Source organism: Cervus canadensis, chromosome 3 (genome assembly GCF_019320065.1).
Source record: "Cervus canadensis isolate Bull #8, Minnesota chromosome 3, ASM1932006v1, whole genome shotgun sequence".
Taxonomy (NCBI): domain Eukaryota; kingdom Metazoa; phylum Chordata; class Mammalia; order Artiodactyla; family Cervidae; genus Cervus; species Cervus canadensis.
This window is the reverse complement of record NC_057388.1, coordinates 102988391-102997047: the sequence shown is the minus strand read 5'-3', so window position 1 is coordinate 102997047 and position 8657 is coordinate 102988391.

Genomic DNA, 8657 nt, shown 5'->3' with positions numbered 1-8657 from the left:
GTTTTGCACACACCATGCGCGCACACACACACACAGGGGTACCTTCAATATGAAGGGGTGTGTGTGTGTGTGTGTGTGTGTGTTGTGTGTGTGCGCGCGTGCGTGCGTGCGCGTGCGTCTTTTGTTTGTCCTGTTGCTGTACGGGGCTTTTCCCAAAAGAGCCGTCGTCGGGGTCAAAAAAGGTGTTTCTCCTGGTATGCTGAAAGGTGGTGACAGGGACCGGGGTGACGGCGAGGTATTTCTCGGCGCGGGTGCTCGCGCCGCCTGACATTGGCCTGCGGTCCCCCTCTGATGGGAGAGCATTCCGCTGCCCCGCGGGTGGGAAGTCAAGAATCTTTCTCCCTCCCGTCCCCTCTCCTCCCGTCCGTCCGGTCGTCGTACCTCACCCAGGGACTTTCTGCAGAAGTGTTGTCGCGTCCCGTTCTCCTGTCCGCGTCGGTAACTGAGCGTAGAAATGCGCACTAGGACGGACCCTGTCTGGCAATGAGTCCCCGCCGGTCGCCCCCGGAGCTCCCGTGCTGCGGCCGCCGGCTCTCTCGACAGCTGCCTGTCAGTTGCTCTTTTAGATGGTCCGGCGGGGGGCGGTCCGCCGGGCCGCCCGCCCCAACTCTTGAATGAATGCCCTCGGGCTGTGGAGGGAGGCTGCGTGGGAGGGGCACCTTGGGCCAGAGGTCACGGGGGAGGGTGGACGGCTAGCCAGTTCAAGAAACTTGCTTGATTGGGAGAGCAGGTGTTTGGACTCAAGTGGAATGGGCTTTTCCTCCTTTTTGGCCTTGTCACTTGGCATGGGGGGGATCTCCCTTCTCCCGCCAAGAGTTTCAAACAAAGACACGAGAGATCACCCGGATCCACGCACTCCGGTCAGGTTCAGAGCCAGAACGGCAAGGATCGAAGCTCTCCTGGTGACACCCAACCGCCTGCCCGCCAACTCGGAACACACTCCCCGGTCTGCCTGCCAAAGACAAGTGGCTGGATGGTGTTTGAGGGGAGGGTGGCAGATTCACGTTTCATGGGAGTGGTCTTGATCAACGGAGGTGATGAGCTCAGAAAAACACAAGCCCAGCCAAATGTTCAGGAGGGTGTCCATGCGTGTTGGTTGTTTTTGGCCTGACTCTGTGTCCCTGACCGCACCACCCAAAGGCACGCATCCCCGATTCTGTCTCTGTGTGTGTGTGTCTGTCTGTCTGTCTGTCTGTCTGTCTGTCTGTCTGTCTCTCTCTCTCTCTCTCTCTCTCTCTCTCTCTCTCTCTCTCTCTCTCTCTCTCTCTCTCTCTCTCTCTCTCTCTCTCTCTCTCTCTCTCTCTCTCTGACTGTGTTGTCCTTTGCATGACTGTGTGTGTGTCTGCCCCCGCGCGCCCCACACACACACACCTGGCACCCGTACACAACACACACACACGCCCCCGCACACCACACAAGCAACACATTGTGCACACCACAGACACACCCCACGCGTGACCCCCACACACAGCGGCCCCACACCACCCACGTCGCACACCACCCACCCCACCTCTCTCTGCTGTCCTTTCTGTGCGGCTAGGGGCAGAGTGTGGGGTGTGTGGGAGATATTCGTGGGGTGTCTGGGGTGTGCCTGTCACTGGTGCGGGTGGGCGGGGCCGTGGGCAGATACACACACACACACACACACACACACACACCCTCTGACTGGGTTGTCCTTTGCCTGGGTGTGTCTCTGCCCGCCCCTTCTCGCACCCTCAGGCACACACCCACAGGCATACCCCACACACCCTGGCCCCCCCACACACACACACCAACCCCCCACACACACACATACTCTCTGTGTTGTCCGTGGTGGGTGGGGGAGTGTGTGGCCGGGGCGTGAGCGAGTGGGGCGTGTGTGGCTATGCAGAGACACAGCCAGGCAAAGGACAACACAAGTAAGTGGTGCGTGCGTGAGTGTGTGTGTGTGTGTGTGTGGCTGTGTCTCTCTGCCCGCCCCGTCTCACTCGCACCACCCTGAGGCACACCCCCACACACCCCACACATACCCTCACACACCCCACCCCCACATACCACACACACACCCACCACACAGCACAGTGCCCCCACACACGCAACACCTGTGCATGCCACAGACACGCCACACCACACCACACCACACCCACTGTGTGTGTGTGTGTGTGTGTGTGTGTGCTCCTGTTCCTCGTTTGCTTTCTCCTTCCCTTCCTCGTCGTCCCTCTGCCCCTCCCCTCCCTCCCTCCCCCTTCACAGGACAGGAGTGCCTTTAGATGAGTTAATACACCCTTGACATGATTTCTACAGTCTGACCTGTCCCTCGCTGCAGACGAGCAAACCGACAACAACTGAAAGCAATGGTGTTTGCCACTTGGGGCATACCTTCCACAGGCTCCAGTGATTGACACGACACCCACTTCCCCGAGCCAATCCTAGGAGCCTTCACCCAAGGCTCTTGCAGACATTCTTCACATCTGTCAGTCCTTCCAAGTCACCCGCCATCATCAGGCGAGGTGTAGAGAACCGATGGAAAAACTGGAGGAATGACTTCTTCCATGGGGTGGGAGGAAATGAGGAAGGAGTAGGATGCTAAAGGTGGGATGCCTGGCTTCTTGACGAAGCGAGGATCGATCGGGGTGGGGGTGGGAAGAGGGGCAGGACTGTCAACTTAGGAGGTCCGGTTAACACGTTGCACATATAAATGGTACATCAAGACAATCAAACAAGCACCCCATCAAAATGCTTACAGGGCAGGTAGTAAAACAAACAAACAAACAAACAAAACATAAAAACACAAAAAACAAGCACCCCACTATGCAGCCCAGGAGAGTGTAGACTTATGACTTTGCATTAACCTCTAAGGGGAAAGAATCTGAAAACCTGACGCGACGAACACGACATTGTAAACCCACTCGATACTTCATTGCTGCCATAAGGGTGGTGTCATTTGCATATCTCAGGGGATTGGTACTTCTCCGGGCAACCTCGATTCCAGCTTGTGCTTCATCCCACCCAGCGCTTCTCATGATGTGTACTCACTCAGCATGTAAGCTGGATAAGCAGGGTGACAACATATACAGCCTTGATGGACTCCTTTCCCTATTTGGAACCACTCTGTTGTGTTCCATGTCTACTTGTGACCTGCAGAAATACCGGGGTTTTGTTTGTTTGTGTTTTGTGTTGTTTTGTTTTTTTAATTCCCTAACCTGAATGAAACAGCAAGAGAGACAGAGAGAAGAGGGAGGGGGAGGGGGAGGGGGAGGGGAGCGGGTGGGCTAAGTAAGTAAATAAATAAATATAAATAAATAAATAAGAAAAGGACCCTACCGTTCACTCTGTTGCTTTCCACACACAAAGCAAAAACAGGGGACCCAAAGGACACAATGTTTACAATGTGAATTTTGAAAGAGGGACATCCCCTTTGGTCACTTCATACACTACCCCTATCAGCAGGATGCAATCGTTTCTGTTTTTCCCTCTACCTGGTCCTTCCAGACTTCAGAAGCTCTCAGCGGGGGTTCTTATCGCCTTGGCGATAGGGTGATTTTTTCCACACGTTCCTTAGGGGCCCGGAGGATGTTTCCGTGAAGCGGGGGATACACACTTCTGGATAGGAGAGTCCTGTGCTACGTGTGGTTTGTTCCTTTCTTTGCGTGTGGCTCTTCACCCGAGAGGGGGACTGGGTCCTGAAGTTTTCCGAGTGGCCTCCGATATCTGGGGGCAACCCTCTCTGGGGGGACACATGTCCCATGTTCTCTTGCCCTGCTGACGGAGAACTCAAAAGGCCCTGTGCCTGAAGCCCTGCGGATGGAAGCTAGAGGACGTGGTGAACATTTCTGACAGAGCTTCCCCGCTGGCTCACACAGTCTAGAGTCTGCGTGCCATGTCTCTGACTGCCTGCACCCACAGGCGCACCCCACACACCCATGCTGCACACACACACGGCCCCACGTGGCACCCGTACCCAGCACACACACACACACCACACATCCCCACACACGCAACACACCTGTGCACACCACAGACCCACCCCACGTATACCCACAGACACCACACGCGTACCCGCACACACCACACACACACCCTCCCCCCACACACCACACACACCGGCCTCACACCACCCACTCACCCACCCACTCACTCACTCACTCACTCACTCACTCACTCAGTCACTCACTCCCCCCCTCCCTCTGACTGTGTTGTCCTTTCTGTGTGGGGGTGGGCCTGCGGGGGGTGGGGGGGGCGGTGTGTGTGTGTGTGTGGGGGTAGGCGTGGGGTGTGTGGGAAGTTCCTGTCGCTGGTTCGGGCGTGAGGTGCCGCGGGCAGATACACACACACACACACACACACACACACGCACACACACACACACACACACACTCTGGGTTGTCCTTTGCCTGGCTGTGTCTCTGCCCGCCCCCTCTCAAATTCGCACCACTGACAGGCACACCCCACACACACCACACACACACCACCTGCGCACGCCACACAGACACACCACACCACACACACACACACACACACGCTGTGTTGTCCTCTGCCTGGCTGTGTCTCTCTGCCCGCCCTCTCTCACCCTCGCACCACCCTGAGGCACACACCACACGCATCCCCACACCCCCTGCTCCCCCCCCCCCCGCCCCCACACACACTCTGTGTTGTCCTTTGCGTGTGTGGTGTGGGGCGCGGGTGTGGGGGGGGATTGTGGTGGGGGGGTGTGGGTGCGGGGAGTGCGGGGTGAGTGTGGGTGCGGGGAGCGCGGGGTGTGTGGGTATGCGTGGGATGTGCCTCCGGGTGGTGCGAGTGTGAGAGCGGGCGGGCAGAGGGACACAGCCAGACACACCCCCATGCACACACTCTGTGTTGTTCTTTGCCTGGCTGTGTCTCTCTGCCCGCCCCCTCTCACACTCGCACCACCCGGAGGCACACCCCACACACCCCACGCATATCCACACACACTACGCCCCCACACACCACACACAACACACTCCCCCCCACACACCACACACGCAACACCTGCGCATGCCACAGACACACCACACCACACCACACCACACACCCACACACACTGTGTGTGTGTTCGTGTTCGTGTTCCTCGCTTTCTCCTTCCCTTCCTCATTGTCCCTCTGCCCCTCCCGCCCCTCCCTCCACCTTCACAGGACAGGAGTGCCTTTAAGATGAGCCTGCCTGTTGTTAATACACCCTTGACATGAAGATTTCTACACTCTGACCTGTCACGCCTGTAACCTGGGGGGTGGTCAAACCGCCTTGGTACGCTAGGTATATAGCTTTCTCCGTGGAAGGTGGAAGCCTTCCTTCCGTCCCTCGCTGCAGACGAGCAAACCGACAACAACTGAAAGCAACGGTGTTTGCCACTTGGGGCATACCTTCCACAGTCTCTAGTGATTGACACGCCACTCACTTCCCCGAGCCAATCCTAGGAGCCTTCACCCAAGGCTCTTGCAGACATTCTTCACATCTGTCAGTCCTTCCAAGTCACCCGCCATCATCAGGCGAGGTGTAAAAAAAAAAAAAAAAAACTGGAGGAATGACTTCTTCCATGGGGTGGGAGGAAATGAGGAAGGAGTAGGATGCTAAAGGTGGGATGCCTGACTTCTTGACGAAGCGAGGATCGATCGGGGGGGGGGGGGGGCAGGACTGTGAACTCAGGAGGTCCGGTTGAACACGTGCACATATAAATGGTACATCAAGACAATCAACAAGCACCCCATCAAAGTACTTACAGGGCAGGTAGTAAAACAAACAAACAAACAAACAAAACACACACACACACACACACAAAAACAAGCACCCCACTATGCAGCCCAGGAGAGTGTAGACTTATGACTTTACATTAACCTCTAAGGGAAAAGAATCTGAAAACCTGACGCGACGAACACGACTTTGTAAACCCACTCGATACTCCATTGCTGCCATAAGGGTGGTGTCATTTGCATATCTCAGGGGATTGGTACTTCTCCGGGCAACCTCGATTCCAGCTTGTGCTTCATCCCACCCAGCGTTTCTCATGATGTGTACTCACTCAGCATGTAAGCTGGATAAGCAGGGTGACAACATATACAGCCTTGATTGACTCCTTTCCCTATTTGGAACCACTCTGTTGTGTTCCATGTCTACTTCTAACTGTTGCTTCCTGACCTGCAGAAATACCGGGTTGTTGTTGTTGTTGTTTGTTTGTTTGCTTGCTTGCTTGCTTTGTTTTGTTTTGTTCTGTTTTTTAATTCCTTAACCTGAATGAAAAGCGAGAGAGACAGAGAGAAGACGGAGGGATGGGCGGGCGGGCTAAGTAAATAAATAAATAAAAATAAAATAAATAAGAAAAGGACCCTACCGTTCAATCTGTTGCTTTCCACACACAAAGCAAAAACAGAGGACCCAAAGGACACAATGTTTACAATGTGAATTTTGAAAGAGGGACATCCCCTTTGGTCACTTCATACACTACCCCTATCAGCAGAATGCAATCGTTTCTGTTTTTCCCTCTACCTGGTCCTTCCAGACTTCAGAAGCTCTCAGCGAGGGTTCTTATCGCCTTGGCGATAGAGTGATTTTTTTCCACACGTTCCTTAGGGGCCCGGAGGATGTTTCCGTGAAGCGGGGGATACACACCTCTGGATAGGAGAGTCCTGTGCTACGTGTGGTTTGTTCTTTTCTTTGCGTGTGGCTCTTCACCCGAGAGGGGGACTGGGTCCTGAAGTTTTCCGAGTGGCCTCCGATATCTGGGGGCAACCCTCTCTGGGGGGAAACATGTCCCATGTTCTCTTGCCCTGCTGACGGAGAACTCAAAAGGCCCTGTGCCTGAAGCCCTGCGGAGGGAAGCTAGAGGACTTGGTGAACATTTCTGACAGAGCTTCCCCGCTGGCTCACACGGTCAAGAATCTGCCTGCGATGCAGGAGACCCGGGTTCCATCCCCGGGCCAGGAAGGTCTCCTGGAGAAGGACATGGCAACCCGCTCCAGTACCCAACTCTGACGTCTAGACATCTCCTGGACTGACTCCCCCTCCACCGACTGGTTTCGAATGAATCCACTCCAGGGATGAACCGGTGTGTTTCCTTGCTTTCCCTACAAGTGCCTCTGAGGAAAAAAATTACCTGATTGCTTGCACCCCAGGCCTGCTTTCCCGACCCTGTCTGTGGACCTCACAGCCTCCTGAGAGGAGATACGATAACTGTTTCACTGAATGGAGGATCTGTGCTCAGAAACTCTTTCCACGACATGGAGGCCCGTACTAACTAACCTATTTGGTCCTTCCCTCGTTCCTTCCTTCTTTCCTTCTGGATTTGTTGTTGTTGTTGTTGTTCCCCCCTTTCTCCCCCCCCCCTTTTTTTGGGGGGGGGGGACTTCTCTCTCAGGTCCATGCACACGCACACGCGCCGTTTCTCACGTACACGCGTACATGCATGCACTCACACACACAGTCACCAGTTCAGCTTTTCATGGGTTGCAGGGAAGTGTCAGAGGAGGGAACTGCTGGGGTCCGGAGCAGGCCGCCCACCCCACCCCACCCCACCCCACCCCACCCCACCTCACATGAACCTCCATGTCCTGTGGAGTGTTTTGGACTCAAGTGACTTAAGAACCAAGAACCGGCCAGCGCCCGAGGAACGCTCCGCCCCTCCCTCCTTCTCTGTCTCTCTGAAGGCAGGCAGGAATGAAAACCTCCTTCCACGGAGGAAGATGTCAAGTGATGATGGCTGCTTGGACGCACGTCCGTGATCCTCACATGCATGAGTGGGGTTTCCTGGGGTACGAAAAGGAAGAGACTTCTTTGGCCTGACACAAGGCGAAGTTTGTCCCTCAGCCTCCCGCCCCCCCCCCCCCCCCCCCCACCCCTAGCCCCCTTCCTCCGCGCGGTGCCCAAGGGGCAGCCTCAAGGTGGGGAAATGGAGAAATGGGGGTGGGGCGGATCACCATTCAATAGAGAGAAGCTCGAGGCAAAGTCAAAGGCTCTGACTTGACTGGAAAGCTTTCTGCATTTGAATGAAGCTATCTGACGAGGCCCTGCAGGGGGAGGGTGGGGGTGGGGCCCACAGACAATAGCCCCTGCCTGCCTGCCTGCCTGCCGGGCTGAGGAGGCCCTCTGGCGGCGGTGGCGGGGCCATGCCCCCGACTCCTGCAACTCGGTCCCCTCAAGGAAACTTCTGGGGTGACTCCCTTGTCCAGGGAGTCATCAAAATTGGCCTGTTTCTGAAAAAGGCCCGAGTCACAGCTGTGACAGAGTCCCTGGATCTCTTCTTGACACATGGATTGACCTGCACCCTCCCATCCTGTCAGATCCTTTGGACACTCTCAAAGAGGTCTTTGGCCTGGGCCAGAAAACAAGCCAAGATAAACAAATACGTTTTTGTCTGTTTTTTTTTTTTTTTTGAACAGGGCGAAAACGATGCAGGGCCGTGGATCAGAGAGAAACTTGCTCCTCTCACACGCGTGAAGGCAGGAAGTTCTCAGCGGGAGAGAACCTGCCTTCACTTTTCACTTCTCAGGGGGACCTGGACCGGTCCCCTCGCCTCGCACGCCCCCAACCCCTAGCCCAGCTCTACACCACGAGGAGCAAGTTTCTCTCTGATCCACGGCCCTGCATCGTTTTCGCCCTGTTAAAAAAAAAAAAAAAAACAGACAAAAACGTATTTGTTTATCTTGGCTTGTTTTCTGGCCCAGGCC